The 15,045-nt window shown below is 41.9% G+C and overlaps 1 protein-coding gene across 1 annotated transcript in view; it reads right to left on the bottom strand.

The window, feature by feature from the left end:
- Positions 1–11,923, bottom strand: part of FAT3 (FAT atypical cadherin 3) — a 351,811-nt gene extending 339,888 nt beyond the window's left edge. The window contains exon 1 of the mRNA XM_051628838.1: positions 11,560–11,923. The gene's annotated coding sequence lies outside the window, so the exon portion shown is untranslated. The remainder of the gene's footprint in view (positions 1–11,559) is intronic.
- Positions 11,924–15,045: the final 3,122 nt, after the last annotated feature.

Raw genomic sequence — 15,045 nt, 5'->3', positions numbered from 1 at the left:
CGAAACCCAGAAGTTTCCTTTCCAGCCCATGTGTTAAAGCCCAATCCCTGCAAGGAAGAAAGTTTTCCATCAAAGCTGGCCTTGGACTGCTGCCTGCATTAGGTGCCGAATCCAGTTATTTCGAGTAGGATACTGTAACATGCTATTTTTTGACACATACAAGAGAGCACTGGTGGCACTCTGACAAATCTGCCTTGGCTGTACAGAAGAACTGCTGGTTCTACCTCTGGTATCACCTCCACCAGGCATGAGCTTCCCAGTGAGCAGCCACCAAGGGAAAGGAAAAGCACTGAAAACCTTCTGCATGCTTAAACTCCCACCACATTCAAACGAGTTATCACACTGAAACCACACATGCTTCTGCCTCTCTCCAATGGTCGGTTCATGCATAGATATCTGAGACGATAACCACTTTTTAGCTAACCAGACATTAACTCAAACCACTAGGGCTTCAGCTTTCCAACTCAGCCAGTTCATTCGCCACAGCTGGGAGTCCCTCAAAGCCTATGACATGTTTGGAGAGGTCCAACTTTGCAGGCACAGCCCAATTAAAAGCTCCACAGAGCAGTTTTGTTTATTTATAGCAAAATCATTAATTGCTTATCACATATTTGTTTGCTGGAAAACCAACGCTCCAAAGTAAACATCAAGTTTAAAGCCCATTCCCAGAACACCAAATGGTATCAGGAACAGTACTAAAAATGTAAATCAGAAACATCAAAACACATCAGGATTTCAAGTGGAGGAACAAATAACCCATTATTTCTGTGCCAGAAAAGAGGTTACCCATAAGCCATCAGTTAGCCGCACAGTCATTTACAGTCCAGCAGTTATTTATGTTCTGGAGAATGACAGACACCACTGCACAGTATCTGTTGAAAATAACTTCATGGCAACCAGCATATGCTAGATTAAATGAGGTATCTCTTAATACAGAGTTTCGATAATCGACTTGGAAAAACGCCTTTTAAATATCTGGCATTGGAGGTAGAACCTCAGAAAGAGGATAATTTCATTTGTGAGCCAGTTTCATATGAAAAAAATGAAAGAAGTTAAAGAAGTTGAGATGGGTTGGTTTTTTTCTCCCTCTTCACTAACAGATCTCCATGCTTCCCTTGGGAGAAGCATGTTCCCTCAAATATCTACAGGAGTCCCGCATGGAAAATTAGAGAAAAAAACAGCCTTACAGAGCTACAATCTGCCCTTTCTCCATGAAGGGCATTTCAAACTAGCACAGGAGTCCAGCGGCATGAAAAGCCTCACCACCAACCATGCTGGAAAGTAACAACTCCACAGTTGCTATCTACCTCCCAAAATCCTTACAGGTACAGGACTTCCCTGAATCTACCACACCCATAGTCTGTCAGAGAAGCTTCACCTGCAGAGTGCCTTGGCCTGCCCTGGCAGTGCTGCCCTCAAGTTCCCCAACTTTCATGTACATTTGAATGCCAAGGAAGTGTTCCCACTCAGCTCATTTCCAGATGAGGAAACAGGCACAACAGTTCAAGCCCCTTGCACCAGGTCACACAGAAAACTCCGCCACATACTCCAGCTGCCAGGTCTCACTGCTTTGCTACACTGCCCTCTGTACCTGCATGATTTAGGGCAGGAAGGCTTCCCTACAAATCAATGCTCACAAGCATTACTGGCCTAAATTTCCAAAACAGGAGGTCACCTAACTACTTTCTAACTACCATTGCAGTGGTTACCATTTGAAACTCATAATTCATTCACACTTCAGGAATTTGGGTTCAGAAAAATGATATCTAGAACTTGAAGAGTTAACTAGAGACACTAACATTAATGGAGACCAGTAAGACAGGAGTAATAATAACAACAGCGTCCAGATTCCATTGCATTGTTGAAAACCGCAGCCACGAGGAAGAAAAGGTGCATCTCTTAATGCCTCACTCCTTCACTTGTTCTCCTGCAGTCAGGACCATCTGCAATCCAAGGTCAAGTTACAAAGCCTGCACTCTCAAATTCTGTACAAAAAGCAGACACCATACGCACACCAAACAGTGCCTGTGGTAAATGACCTAAACACACAGGATCAGGCCTGGTCCCCCTGGCTGTGCTTTCTTTAGGTCTCACTGCAGTCTGCTGCCAGCCTCCTTTGTCTGGACTTCTTGCTTGCTGGCAGTCCACACAGTCGTGGTGCCACACCAACTCCCCACAGCCACAGCAGGTAAGTATTCCTAACGGGATCCACTCCATCCCTTACACATCTTGACAAGCAGAGCAGCTGTGAGCAAGGTGGACATCTCACATCACACAATTCTGAACATCCAACTTAGCACTTGCCAATGCAAACGGAGCAGATCATACCTCCTTGAGCTACTGATCTGTGTAATGGAAACACAACCAGCCTCTGGCTTCACATCTTCTGTTTGTGCACCAGGAGAGGAGGAAGCAGTGCTGGCAGCCCCTTATCATCCCACCAGACACCTCTCTGCACCCCCAAAACCTAGGCATGGATGTGCCATGGATGTCTACCCCTCCCACCCCGTGCCAAAGGTGCAATGTGGGCGCTCAGCTCCCAGGGACTGCCCTGCACAAAGGCACATGGATGCTCCCCGTCACAGCATCTCGCAGAAAGAAAACTCACCCAATGTGCCTCCCAGCCACCTGATCGTAGTTTTCCCCACATTTTTTCTTCTGGCAAGAGATGGGGAAAGCTGTTCACCCAAAGTAAAATTGCTCCAGCCTAAATAATAACTCTTAACTCATGCCCAGTGAGGGTTCCTGCTGCTGAATTTAAAACCTCTGTTGAAAATAGCAAAGTGCTACTTGCATATAGTTCTTGTTCCTCAAGCTCCTCTATGCACTAATTGAGAGTCAGTTACCATTTCAATCTGATCTCTAGAACCCTCCAAAAATGTAAAAAGCCACCAAAACTGTGTCAGAGAGCATCATGTCAAAGATCAATGTCTTCAGGAATAACTTTGGCTGATATGAAGCTCCTCTATATCTTTCTTCTGTAATTTTATTATGAATGTCTAGAGAAAAACAAACAAACCAACCCCCCCCCAAAAAAAAAAAAAAGGAGCTATGCAATAGCAATGCATCAATGCATCAGCTGACCAAAACAAACCCAGCAAAATTACAACTCCATACAGAAGGAGGAAAAAAGAAGCATGTCTTGCTTGTGAAACAAAAATGGATAAGTAAAACATGTCTGTGGCTATAATGTATTTCTATATCACTTTTATAGGAAAAGGCTCTCAACAGCTTTTGGCATATGAAAGTCACAGTGAGGACTGAAATAAAACTGAGAGTATTGTAAGAGAGCCAACACACATGCATCCCTAGAATTTCTGTTCAAATCCTACTGTATTAAATTATGTATTGTGTTGCTTTTCGAAAAATGATTTGATTATATAAAGGGAACTATACAGTGCATTGTTTCTGAGAAGAAAATGTACTGGTAGGAACACTAAGTAGTTCTTTTAACACTAAAAAATAGGGTTCAAATTTAAAGAAGGCTTTCAGTGAGTAAACACACTTCTAATGTGAGTGGGGGTGTATACACACATAGCCTATTTCACCATGTACAGCTGCCCTCATGTCTCATGTAACTACAAAGTCTGTGACAGTTACAGTAATTTAAGATTTTAAAACCTTGTTGCTGCATTTCTAGTGGAAAGCCTAAGGTCCAATGAGGTCTCAAAGAACACAAAGAGCATTATTTATTTAATTTTTTTTTGGCATGCAAAAATACTGCTCCCAGACAGACATTCCTGAAGTGCATATAAATGCATCCTTTGCAGTAAGTGAGCAAGCAGACCCGCTGCACGCCGTGGAGGTAACACACACAGAGCTGCACGCTCACGTGCAGGAACAGTGACAGGCCACAATGTGTGGTACAGCATCCTACCAGCCCAGGCTTCATGGCCTAGTGCTCCTACCAACACCTTCACAAGAGCTGCAGACACTCTTCACAACTAAAACAAATTATATTCGGGCACAATCATTTCATGCCACAGCTTGGTGATCACTTTACAGCAGGATAAGCCACCGTGGCCACAAAAGCAGCTGTCCTGGGCTCAACCTATTTTGTTTCTCCCCCTCCCCCCCCCCTTTTTTTTATACTGTTTTTCTGATTTTGTTCTCGCTGAAGATTGAGCTGCCCAACTGCAAACATGTCTGTGAACAAAAGGGAGGGAGGGAGATGGGAACGGGTGCCTGGGGCAGGCAGGAGGGATCCTCTCCATGTCCATGGCAGCTCAAACTGTTTGTCAAACAACAGCCGGAGTTGAGGCAACAAGATGGTGTGTAAAGAGCAGAAAGTACCTTCAAGAAACATACTGAACACTATCAAAATACCCAAGTCTTAAATAGACACATGAAGTATTTAAATGCTTTCACACCCATAACAAATTTTGTTTACTGCCCAGCATTTAAACAGCTTTTTCTTTACTATTGTAAGACTGTTCTCAAACAGTGTGAATTTGATGTTGCAATGAATAGTAGCACATCAACTCCTATTTACAACCCATTCAGTGACATAATTCCACAAATAGCACACAGGATTTCCACACTTTATGAAATAAAAACTGTTCTTGGCTTAGACGAAGTTTTGCTGACAAAAAAACACTTTATTTTGGTTTTCCTCTCTGATACAGAAAACTAAAGGAAAAAGAGAATCACTTAACAACGAATAAGAAAAACTTTATTAAAAACACTAAACCCACCAAGCATTGTTAATGTTGCTCTCATAATTATATGCAAAATGCTCAGTATCCAAGGAAACAGCGCAGTAATGAAGTTAGAGACTACTGTATAAATGCAACTTCTAAATCACCACCAAGAATGTGTATTCCAGAGGGACTGAACAGTTTACTAGTGTGTGACAACCTGATCACTCAGACATGCTACAGCTTAAAAACAAAAAGCTAACAACCTACTTTTGCATAAAGGACCCTTTTGTCTGGTGTGTATGAACAGCCCCTTCTTAGCATCTAGTTACAGCGTTCCTCTGCAGAGTTGCAGATTTCTCTAAGCCTGTGTTCACCTTGATAAGAGTTGTTCAGAAATTGTAATGATGGGCACTAATTAAACTGCATAACTAGCAACAAATGAAGCAGAGATGTTGTCCTTTGCTCCAACTTCTCAACAAAATGAAAAGTGCAGTAGAAAAAATATTGATACTCTGCTCTTCTCCAGAGCCCACTCATCTGAAATCCGTTTCATTAGCACTAAGCAATAACACAAACTGACTTACGCCCACATTATTAAAATTCATTTTAAAATGAATACTTATGCTCCAATATCAACAGCTTATTCTCATGGATGCTTCCTAGGAAAGCAGGCAGGTCTGCAGCTAGGAAGTCAATGCAAAATTAACTTCTGCTTTTATGTGTTAGCACTTAGGTCATAATGCAAAATCCCTAGTTTTTAGGCTCAATTTCAGCAAGCATTTGTTTCCTTTCTCAATTTCTGTGATAGCTTATTCCACTCACCAATCACTGAACACAAAGCAGTTCCAGTCAGGTTCAACCACCCCGTCACTCTGCAGATGACCTTTGGTATTCCTTCCCTCCAGTACATGTGACAGCTCTATAGAAGCACATACCTCAACATCCCTGCTTCTTCCATCGGATGCCCGTGTAATCTTTCTCTGTGACCTTTACATTCCCTTTGGCTCATTCTTTTCCATGACTGTAACACCCTTTATAGCAGGAGATAGCCTAAACTACACACAGTATTTCCAGTGTGGCCACAGGCAGAGACAGCCAAGTGGTGCTAAGCTCCTGCATGATGGCACACACAAGCATAGAACTCCGTTGCTTTTTTGGATGTTTCCAGGCACTGTGCTGATTTGGTAAAAAGGGCTCTACTATCTTCATGCTGCCTCCTCTTCTGTTCTTTGTCTCTCCGGTTTTCACAAGCTTTATTCCTTTCCTGCTGTAGCACTCATTGTCTCTGTATGCAGATGCAAAGGCAACTTGTCTGCCCTTCTCCTTCCAACCACATGCTTTGATATCACTGAAGCAACACATTCAGTAAGTTCTGTTGCTTTTCTTATACCTCCCCTCTTCTGTGGGGAGCAGCATGGGACTGATCCTCATTTCTCACCACCAAAAACAGCTTCATCTCATGAAACACCTCACTGCTTTATCTGATGCATTCTCCTCTCAAGCACTGAAGCTCACTTTCACACACCACAATAACTGATCTTGCCCAATTAACCTTTTTAGCTGGCTCCTATGCCTTAAAAGACTACAGAAATTAGGGTCATAGCTTTCTCACCCTACTCCTTTTTTCTCTCTTTGTCAATATATCCCAGTTGTACAGCATGTCCTAATGGCAATTTCTGAATTGTATCACCTGCAAATCTGACTCATAGTGCTATAATTATCTGATGCTTTCCTAGAGCTCTCTAGATTATTTTCTTTAACCCCCCTCTATAATTTCATAAATGAGCTACCAGACTGGCTAAAAACTTGGTTTTCTAAAGGCATCGTCTTGTATTCTTGTGCTTGAAGCAGCTGAGCACTCAGTTAAGCAAGGGAACTTTCTTATATCCACTCCATTTTACTGTACCGCCAACTCATCCACCACACCAGCTCTGTTTTGTTTTTCCTTTTGCCTACGGCCAACAGAGACCACAGAAGTAATCTTGAGAATATCAATCTTCTCTCAAAAGCCACATCAGAGATGGAATTATTTGAAACACTACACCAATGAAGTCAAAGCCCAGCAACAGTCAAATTCTGTGAGCACTTGGGGAGCTGGTGCACTTTTTTCAGGCACTTTTCTGCTTAATGCAAAATGATACTTAAACATTTCTAGTCTAACCAAAACTGGTTAATTCAGAAAAATGGAGTCTAGAAGAGCAAGGGGACGTTTCAACAACCTTCCAAGATGATGCTGCTGCTTGTGCAGACCCACCAAGAACTCACCAGAAAGGAAACACTGATTAAATCTGAACTAATTTGATCTCTAAAAGGCAAGAGCTAGATGCAAAACTGCAAATATTAACTGTGTCCACAAAGTCCATCTCCAACAGGGTAACTCTCCTGGCCGAGTCACCAGCAGCTTCATTTCCAGAGGTACAATGCACCTACAACTCCATTCAGCAGTAATGTTCAGTGCTATGGGAGCACTGAGCTTTTCCCCTCTCTCTGTTTCAGTGCACTTACCGTGGTTTATGCTCATCTCCCTGCTGTGAATGTCATGAGGTTTAATTAGTTTTGGTCTATAAAACACACTGAGATCCCCCAGAAAAGCTGTATATGCATGCACAGTAGGATCCCTGCAAGATAATTTTCTTGGCATCCCCAGAGTAACCAGCACAAGCAGCAAGAGGAGAAGTCCAAAGACAAGGTACTCAAAGCACTAAGCTGTCTGCAATCCTGATCTGTACCTGGAGGATCAAAAGTTTCAGGGACAGCACTTTGATGCAACACATGCTGAAACTGGTGTGGGAGTTTTACAGAAGAGTGCTGGCAAAACCATTCTCATCAGCATCTTTCAACAAAAATGAAGTCAAAAAAGATCCCCCCTTAAAATGGAAATAATAGGAGGAAAAAAATGGAAATCAACAACACAATCAACAAAAAATCAACAACAAAAAAATCAACAAAAGCCCATATGGGCTTTTAAAATATTCCAAATAGCTTAAAGTTGCCCAGGCTTCTGTTTTGATTAATTGCTCAGGACAAAGATTTATTTATTTATGTATCAGGAAAGAATTCCCAGCTTGGAGTCTTTCCAAAGAACAACCCTCCCCAGTTCTGCATGGTCACCCTGGCCAACTTGCCCTGCCGTTTCTTATTCTGATGCTAATGCAGTTCAAATAACCCAACCCTGCATGTTTTATCTATGCAATAAGCCTATCTTTAGGTCACTTAGTTGTGTCAGTTTAAAACACAACATTCCCACAGAGAAAAATCTAATAATTTTATTTTCTTTTGGGGACAGAGAACAGAGAAGGAAAAAAAAGTTAATTATAAAAACACTTTTTTTGTTTTCTTTGTGGTGCCTAATTCAAGCCCAAATTAAATCTGCATGAATTTAAACACCAGTTGAACCATGAGAAACAACCCATTTTAACTGAGACTTGCACAGCTACCTTCAAGACAGGATACCCTGAAAACATCTGACCACGCAAAAGCATATCATGTTATATAATTATATATATATTACTAGGTCTTATCCAATGTCTGCTGCAATAAAAGCCAAGATCACATTGATCTCTGTGGGCTTCAGATGTCTCTGTCTTGTAAAATAAGCCTGGATTCTGCCACTGGCTTTCACAAGCATCCTCATGGGGACATTCACAGGGCTTCTCACAAGAAGGAAAAGCCATGAAGTTGAAGCCGTCCATGAAAGGTACTGGATTCATTCCAGATGTGGAACTGTTTTCAATTAATTTGGAAGCATTTGAAGTATTTTCTCATTAAATATGCTTTGCATTTCACACATGCACGTAAGAGAGTAAGAAAACCCAAAACTGAAGCCACAATCATAATGTCTTATTTAAAAGACTCTGACACCACTTTTAGCAAAATTAGGCTCACACGAAGACAAGAGTTACAGCACTGCTGTAACACATCACATCAATATTCAAAGTACATGGTTTCTGTTTTGCCCATCTCCAGGAAACCTCACTTTGAGCTGGAGGACTCACTGGTTGGGAGCTGTCCCACCTCCACCCTGCCCTGCACCTCTCTGCACAGGATACTTCCCAGCCTGCCCAGACCCATCACCCAGGGCTATAATTTAGGTTCAAGGTATCTGTCCTCTAGAAGACGATGAAACAGCTTATAGAAAATCTATGGGCCAAATCATCATTACCGGTAAAAATTTTGCAATCTAGGAGCATACCACAGTCATCTACAGATGTGAGAAACAAACACAAAACTTAGATCATCCTGCTTTTGTCAAGTTCACAGCACAAAGTTCCACCACAGAGATAGAACAGTGACTACGGATGCTTGCACCAAGGCTGGACCCACTCCTGCCCAAGCCAAGCAAGAGGCAGGTTGTGCATAGTGACATTCAAGCCCATACAGAAAACCACAGACCCTCCAGCACAGACAAAGAATACACACACTTCTAGCATATCTAAACTTGTAACAGGACACCTTGTCACCCCAGAAGCGTGGTGTTCCTTGAGGAAAAGAACGTGTATCAGCCTATGCTACGCCCCACACGACCACTGCTGGATGCTCCCAGCACCCAGAAGATCCAGGTTGGGTCGAGTATTTCCACCGCACGCTGCAAACTTCTACACAGACACCGTCGCATCCGGTATTCAGTGGTCACAAACATTAACATAACGCAGCTCTTGTCTCCCCTCTAGTGGCTGACCCACCACCACCGCTCGCATGTCTTCTGCTGGCGCTGCCGACGGCGCGAAGGGCTGGAGCGTGTCCCCTGGCAAAGCCACCACGGGCTGAGCTTCCTCATGTCCCCAGCCCGGGCTCATTGCCACGGTCAGCAATGTTGTAGCACACGGAAAATGCACAAGGCAGAAATGAGCAAATTCTGGGCAAAAGCACAGCTCTTCCACTGGAGCCCGATTCCCCGTTCTGACACCAGGTGCATTTACTATAAAGAACCACAGCTAAGTTCAGAACACATTTTTTTATTATTCTTTATTATTATTTCTCAAAGACCTAAAAGAATCACGTATTTGGTGATTACAAAGCACTCAAACTTCTCGTGCCCAAAGACTAAGTTTTGTATCAGACAACAATGGTTTTGTCACCATGGGTCAAAATTAATTCTTGTGATCAGCAGGCAAGTCAATGATCTCTAATCAATTTTACCAAGCACTGTCAAACTGCGTGTGATGCTTTCTTATTCAAAACTAGCATACAAAGATTTAAAAACCCCATAAACTTCACATTTCTTCACAAATGATTTTTTTTTTCCTTCCCCCCCCCCTTAAAAAAAACAAGCAGGAACATTCAAGTTTCTTTCCTTTGGTTGCCAGTGCTAAAATATGCTAACAGCATTAAGGCAAGGGACGACTTGCAGAGCTCACAATCTGTATTCAGCATAATTAGCAGATGCCAGTTTAACTTATTACTGCTTCTTCCTTTCTATATTATAAAAAGGATGTCAATGAAAGCCTGTTATCTAAATGACTGTTTTCTCACTGCTGATATAAAGCAACAATCACAGGAAAATAAAGTCACAGAGCATGTGAAAGGAAATATCTGATTTTGAAATGATATTATAAACAGCTACAGTAAAGAAAGAAATTAATGCCTGCAGACAGGACTTTCTTCCTTCACACTTCACATTTTCAGACTGTTTTTAAACTAATTGAACTTGGTGGCATTCCTAGTTATTCAAATAAGCAGTGCAACATTCAAGGTAGAGAGATATTATTAAATGAGGCTGTTCAACTGTATCAGCCAATGATAATTTCAAAGCATGAGAAATAAACACCCAGAAGATGCACTTTCTATGCAGAGAACTAACAGCTAAGAAGTAAGAACAAAATACCTGTGAAAGAAACCAAGGCAAATGCTAAAAATCAGCCTCAGCTAAGGGGACAGAGTGCACTTCTGCTTGCAAAGCTGAAACACATTTTACAAAACAAAGCCCTCTTGAACTAAGAGGCTGTTGAAAGATGCATCCAGCACACACACACACACACACAAAAAGCAGTGCACAACAGGGTTGTGAATTAAATAGATTTCTAAGACATAAACTATATAATGATCCAGTCCAGGCACCATTTGCTGCTACTTCTGCTTGGTGAAGAGAGATACCTCATTGCTAACATTCCTGCATATTACAATGCAGTGCAAAAAAATAAATAAATTCTAAGAAACTATCTTCTGACTCTTAGGGCTAAGTTGAAAAGCCTTGTAAGGCTATGCTTCTCCACAGCTTTAATCAGTTTCAGCTATAACTTCATTTGTTATGGCTAACAGTGTAAACTTCACCCTTCCCAAGAATTAAGAAAAAAACCAACATTTCATATTCTCCCACAAGCAATGTATGTAAAGCACAAAACAGAACCACTGCCCACATACCCCCAGTTAAATTGTTCTCTGTGGAAACTAATAACTTTCCACACTATGCACTGTAATCCAAGTAATAATTTTAAACAGCCATAAGCTGCAGTGTGCTGAACTAAGGCATTCTTACCTTGCAAAGAGTGCTTCAAGCCATTTAGTTACAGCAAAAGAGGAGAACACGCACGTTGCCAAGTATTTCCCATGGAAAGGGGATACACTTTACCCCACACATGCGCATGCACACACAAACTGGGTGCGTGTGCTTCCTAGGTAGATAGAGAAGGAGGACCAGAAGAGATAAGCAGCAGTGATAATGCCCAAGCTTTATGTCTCAATCAGGAGCAAGTAAAGCTGGAAGAACCATTTGTGATGAAAGGGGAAAAAATTCCAAGAAATAAGATATTTTTTTTTTTCTCCTCTGGATGCAAAGAGCTTTGGTTGGTTCACCTATAATACCTTAACACAAAATTCTTCATAATCCACCTCCCTCCTGAGCCAGTTAGTTGCACATGTCAAATGACACTGCACAAACAATGCACATGACTTTAACAAAAAATATTAAAGAATCCCTTACCTTTTAGTCAGAGTAAGTGACAGATAACAGGCACGAGAAACTCAGTCGGCACAGTTGCTGTACATATTTCTCTGTGGACTTCTCTTTAGTGGTCCCAAAAGCACTGAACATAAAAAAAACTCCAGCCTGCCTGTTTCATTCTTCAGCAACAGAGATACATGCTGTCACGGTAACGTGAAAAAGCAAAAAGAACTACAGATCTTAGTTTTTAAAGCCTTTGTGCTTATAGGGGAGAAAAAGAGGGAGTGGGGAAAAGAAGGAACAGAGCAAACACTTTTTCTAAGAGAAATCTGGTCTTGGCTGTAGAAGTAACCACAACACAGAAATATCCAGTTTGAATTTCCCTGTTTGCAAGCTCCTTGGGGAAAAAAAAAAAAAAAAATCAGTCTTTAGAGAAAAAAAATCAAATGCATGGATGGGGGGAAGGGAGAGCAGGAGGGTACTGCTCCTATGTGACATACATATGGAATGAGCATTAGAACAATGCTGACAGGACAGCTAAGCAACTGCACTCTGGGGCAGCAGTTTTCAAAGCAAGAGCTTTTGCAGCTTTGCAGAAAGGAGAAGAAAACAATATAAAAACCCTCCGCAAAGGGGGGAAAAAAAAAAAAAGAAAAAAGGGAAAGAAAAATAATATAAAAGAAAGGAGCTGTTAATTCAAGAAGAACTACCGGACTAAAACAAAATTTTTAAAATTAGCTGCCTGATTCCTGAAAGGGCGGGGGGGGGACGGGACGGGTGGGAAACACCGCGACTGCTTCCCAGCGATGCAAGCAGCAGCCTTGATGTCTAGTGCACTTACATTTTATGCGGCGAACAGTGGGTCCCCTCCTCCTCGCCTGCCTCCCTCCTTCCCTCCCACCCTCCGTTCTTCCCTCCCTCCGCCCTCCCTGCCTAGGAAGCTCTCCCTCCCAGGAGACGAGAATTCCAGAGGACCCAATTAACACTGTACTTTGCTGGCTCCTTGGTATGATCGATATTAAATAAGCTGAGTTTTAGCAGCACTGAAAAATAAAGCAGCCATGTAATGTGTGGCTGATGGAGGCGGCTTCCCCCCACAACTTCCCTACTCCCCCAGTCTCAAAACGATCCAAAGCAGAAGAAAAAATAATTTAAAAGCATGTGCCAGTGACACACGCTGCATCAGAGATTTCTTAGAAACTTGATGGAAGCTGAACATCGGTTGCTCATTTCACTAGCTTCAGCAGTACTTTAATAAAGTGGATTTACAAATCAATGGAAGGAATCCAAAGGTTCACAAATAGGCTCTTTCATCAGGTCTCCTGCCTGACCGTACAGGAAGTTTGCTGAAGGGGTCTGGGGGCTGTTTCACCAGCACACTTGTTTTCAATGGACTCCCAACAACATGACTTGTTTGGTTTGGTGAAAGAAATGCAGTAAGAGGTTCGCTTCTTTAAGGCAATGCAGCCTAGTGTGTTTATTGCTTCATTCCTGCAGCATGTGTGACAAGGCACTCTACAAATTGCAAATTATTTTAATTTGAAGAGGGAAGTGGTTGGGAGGCAGTAACCTTCTCTGGTCCTGTTTTCCCTGATCTATCAATCACAGATTGCCATGTAAAAACAATCTACTACAAGCTCTCTCTATAGAGGAAAAGCAATTACTAGCATTAACTCTTGCAGTTGCAAATTAATACAATACAGTCCACAACTGATAGAGTCTGCCTGCAAGCTATTAATCCAAGAATAAATGACTGGTTTGCTTAAATCCAAGTGGTCTGAAATTCTCAGGTTAAGAGCTCCCCTTCCCCTTTCCATAATTCTATTTGTGTTTGTGAAGCTCAGTGGAAAGAAAAGAAAACCATATTTATATGCTGGGGCCAGGACAATTCTAGGCTAACAACATCCATCAGTGAACCTGCCTACAAATACAGGATTTCACCACCAGTAGCTGCTTTTCCTCTTCTGATTCTGGGATGGCCATAATCTTCAAACCAAACCAAATAAACAGCACTGAGCAAGATCCTTGATTGAACAGCTGGGTTGACCAGTGACTTGAATCCACCTTGCTAAATTAATATGAAATTGCATTTCCATAGAATCAAAATTATTTTCATCAGAGAAGATAGGACAAGGGGTAATGGTTTTAAACTGAGACAGGGGAGATTTCGGTTAGATATTAGGAAGAAATTCTTCACTATAAGGAACTGGAATGGGTTGCCCAGGGAGGCTGTTGATGCCCCATCCCTGGAGGTTTTTAAGGCCAGGTTAGATGAGATCAGCAACCTGATCTTGTAGGAGGGGTCTCTGCCCATGCAGGGGAGTTGGAACTCAATCATCTTTAAGGTTCCTTCCAACCTTAATGATTCTATGATTCTAAAATACTTGTAAAACCACGCTACGAAAGGCAGTGAAGAGTTAAATTAATTAACTCAAAAAGCCTCCAATTAAATAATGTTAAGGTTATGATTTTCCCCTAGCTGAAGGAGGAAAAAACCCAACTGCAGGACAAATACTACTAGTTAGTGACTACTAGTAGTAGCGCCAAATGCTGGCGCTGTTCGACACAAGTTCTTCATGATGCCAAAAGATCACTGACAGATAAATGTGGAGTATGCAGAAATCCTGCCAAGCAGACAACCATCCCAACAGATATCATTAACCAAAAAAGGCTTTTTTACATGGGAAGACAACAAAAAAAGCAGGTAAATTGATTATGCACGTGAAGACCACATTGCCTCAGCTACAGCAGTTCCAGGCTCTTGTACACTTGATGAAGATGCCGCATGTTGCATGTATTGACAAATACGATCTAGTAGTTTGTTTTTTGGTGCAAGAAGGGTCAGAGAAGTCCCACTGAGTAACACAACACTTAGCAGAACAACGCTGTGTCGGAATTTGAATGTGAGGAAAACACAAAAGCATTTAAACATTTATAGGAAATAACCAAAAATAATGCACAGTTTCATAGCCATTATTGACTCAGTATCACAGTACAACAACCATACTCGATTGGAAATGAGATACAGATATTGCTGATAATACCAACCTAATAGTCCAGCATCTGCAAAAGTAGATTCAGCCTTCTACTCTAAACTAGGGAGCAATGTGAATTGCCTAAAGTGTCCCTGAAAGTGGCCTCAACCTTGTACAGGACATCTACCTCTGTAAGGGGATCAAAACTCTTAGCAAGTGCTTTGGGGTCCCAAGTGAGTGAAAGAACATTTCATCTACCACAGAAAATGTACCCACTTTCCATGAAAGCATGAGACATAAAGCCAAGCTTCAGCCAGGATAGCTGAGAGGCTCCAGGAAAGTTTTGAAAAAAAAGGAAAAAATCCTCAAAGACCACCTGGCAATGTCCCTCTTACCCACAACTACAGTCATAAGCTGTCGATGAGTTTAAGCCCCATCTGACAAAAGGCAGAGGAAACTCACCCTAGCAATCAATTTACACAAAACCCATCATAGTAAGGATATAATCCACTGAATACATCCAGGATGAAGAGGTCCAGTGGGTACCTAC

This window comes from Apus apus, chromosome 1 (assembly GCF_020740795.1).
Source record: "Apus apus isolate bApuApu2 chromosome 1, bApuApu2.pri.cur, whole genome shotgun sequence".
In the NCBI taxonomy this organism is placed as follows: Eukaryota; Metazoa; Chordata; class Aves; order Apodiformes; family Apodidae; genus Apus; species Apus apus.
This window is presented reverse-complemented; position numbering and strand designations above follow the sequence as displayed.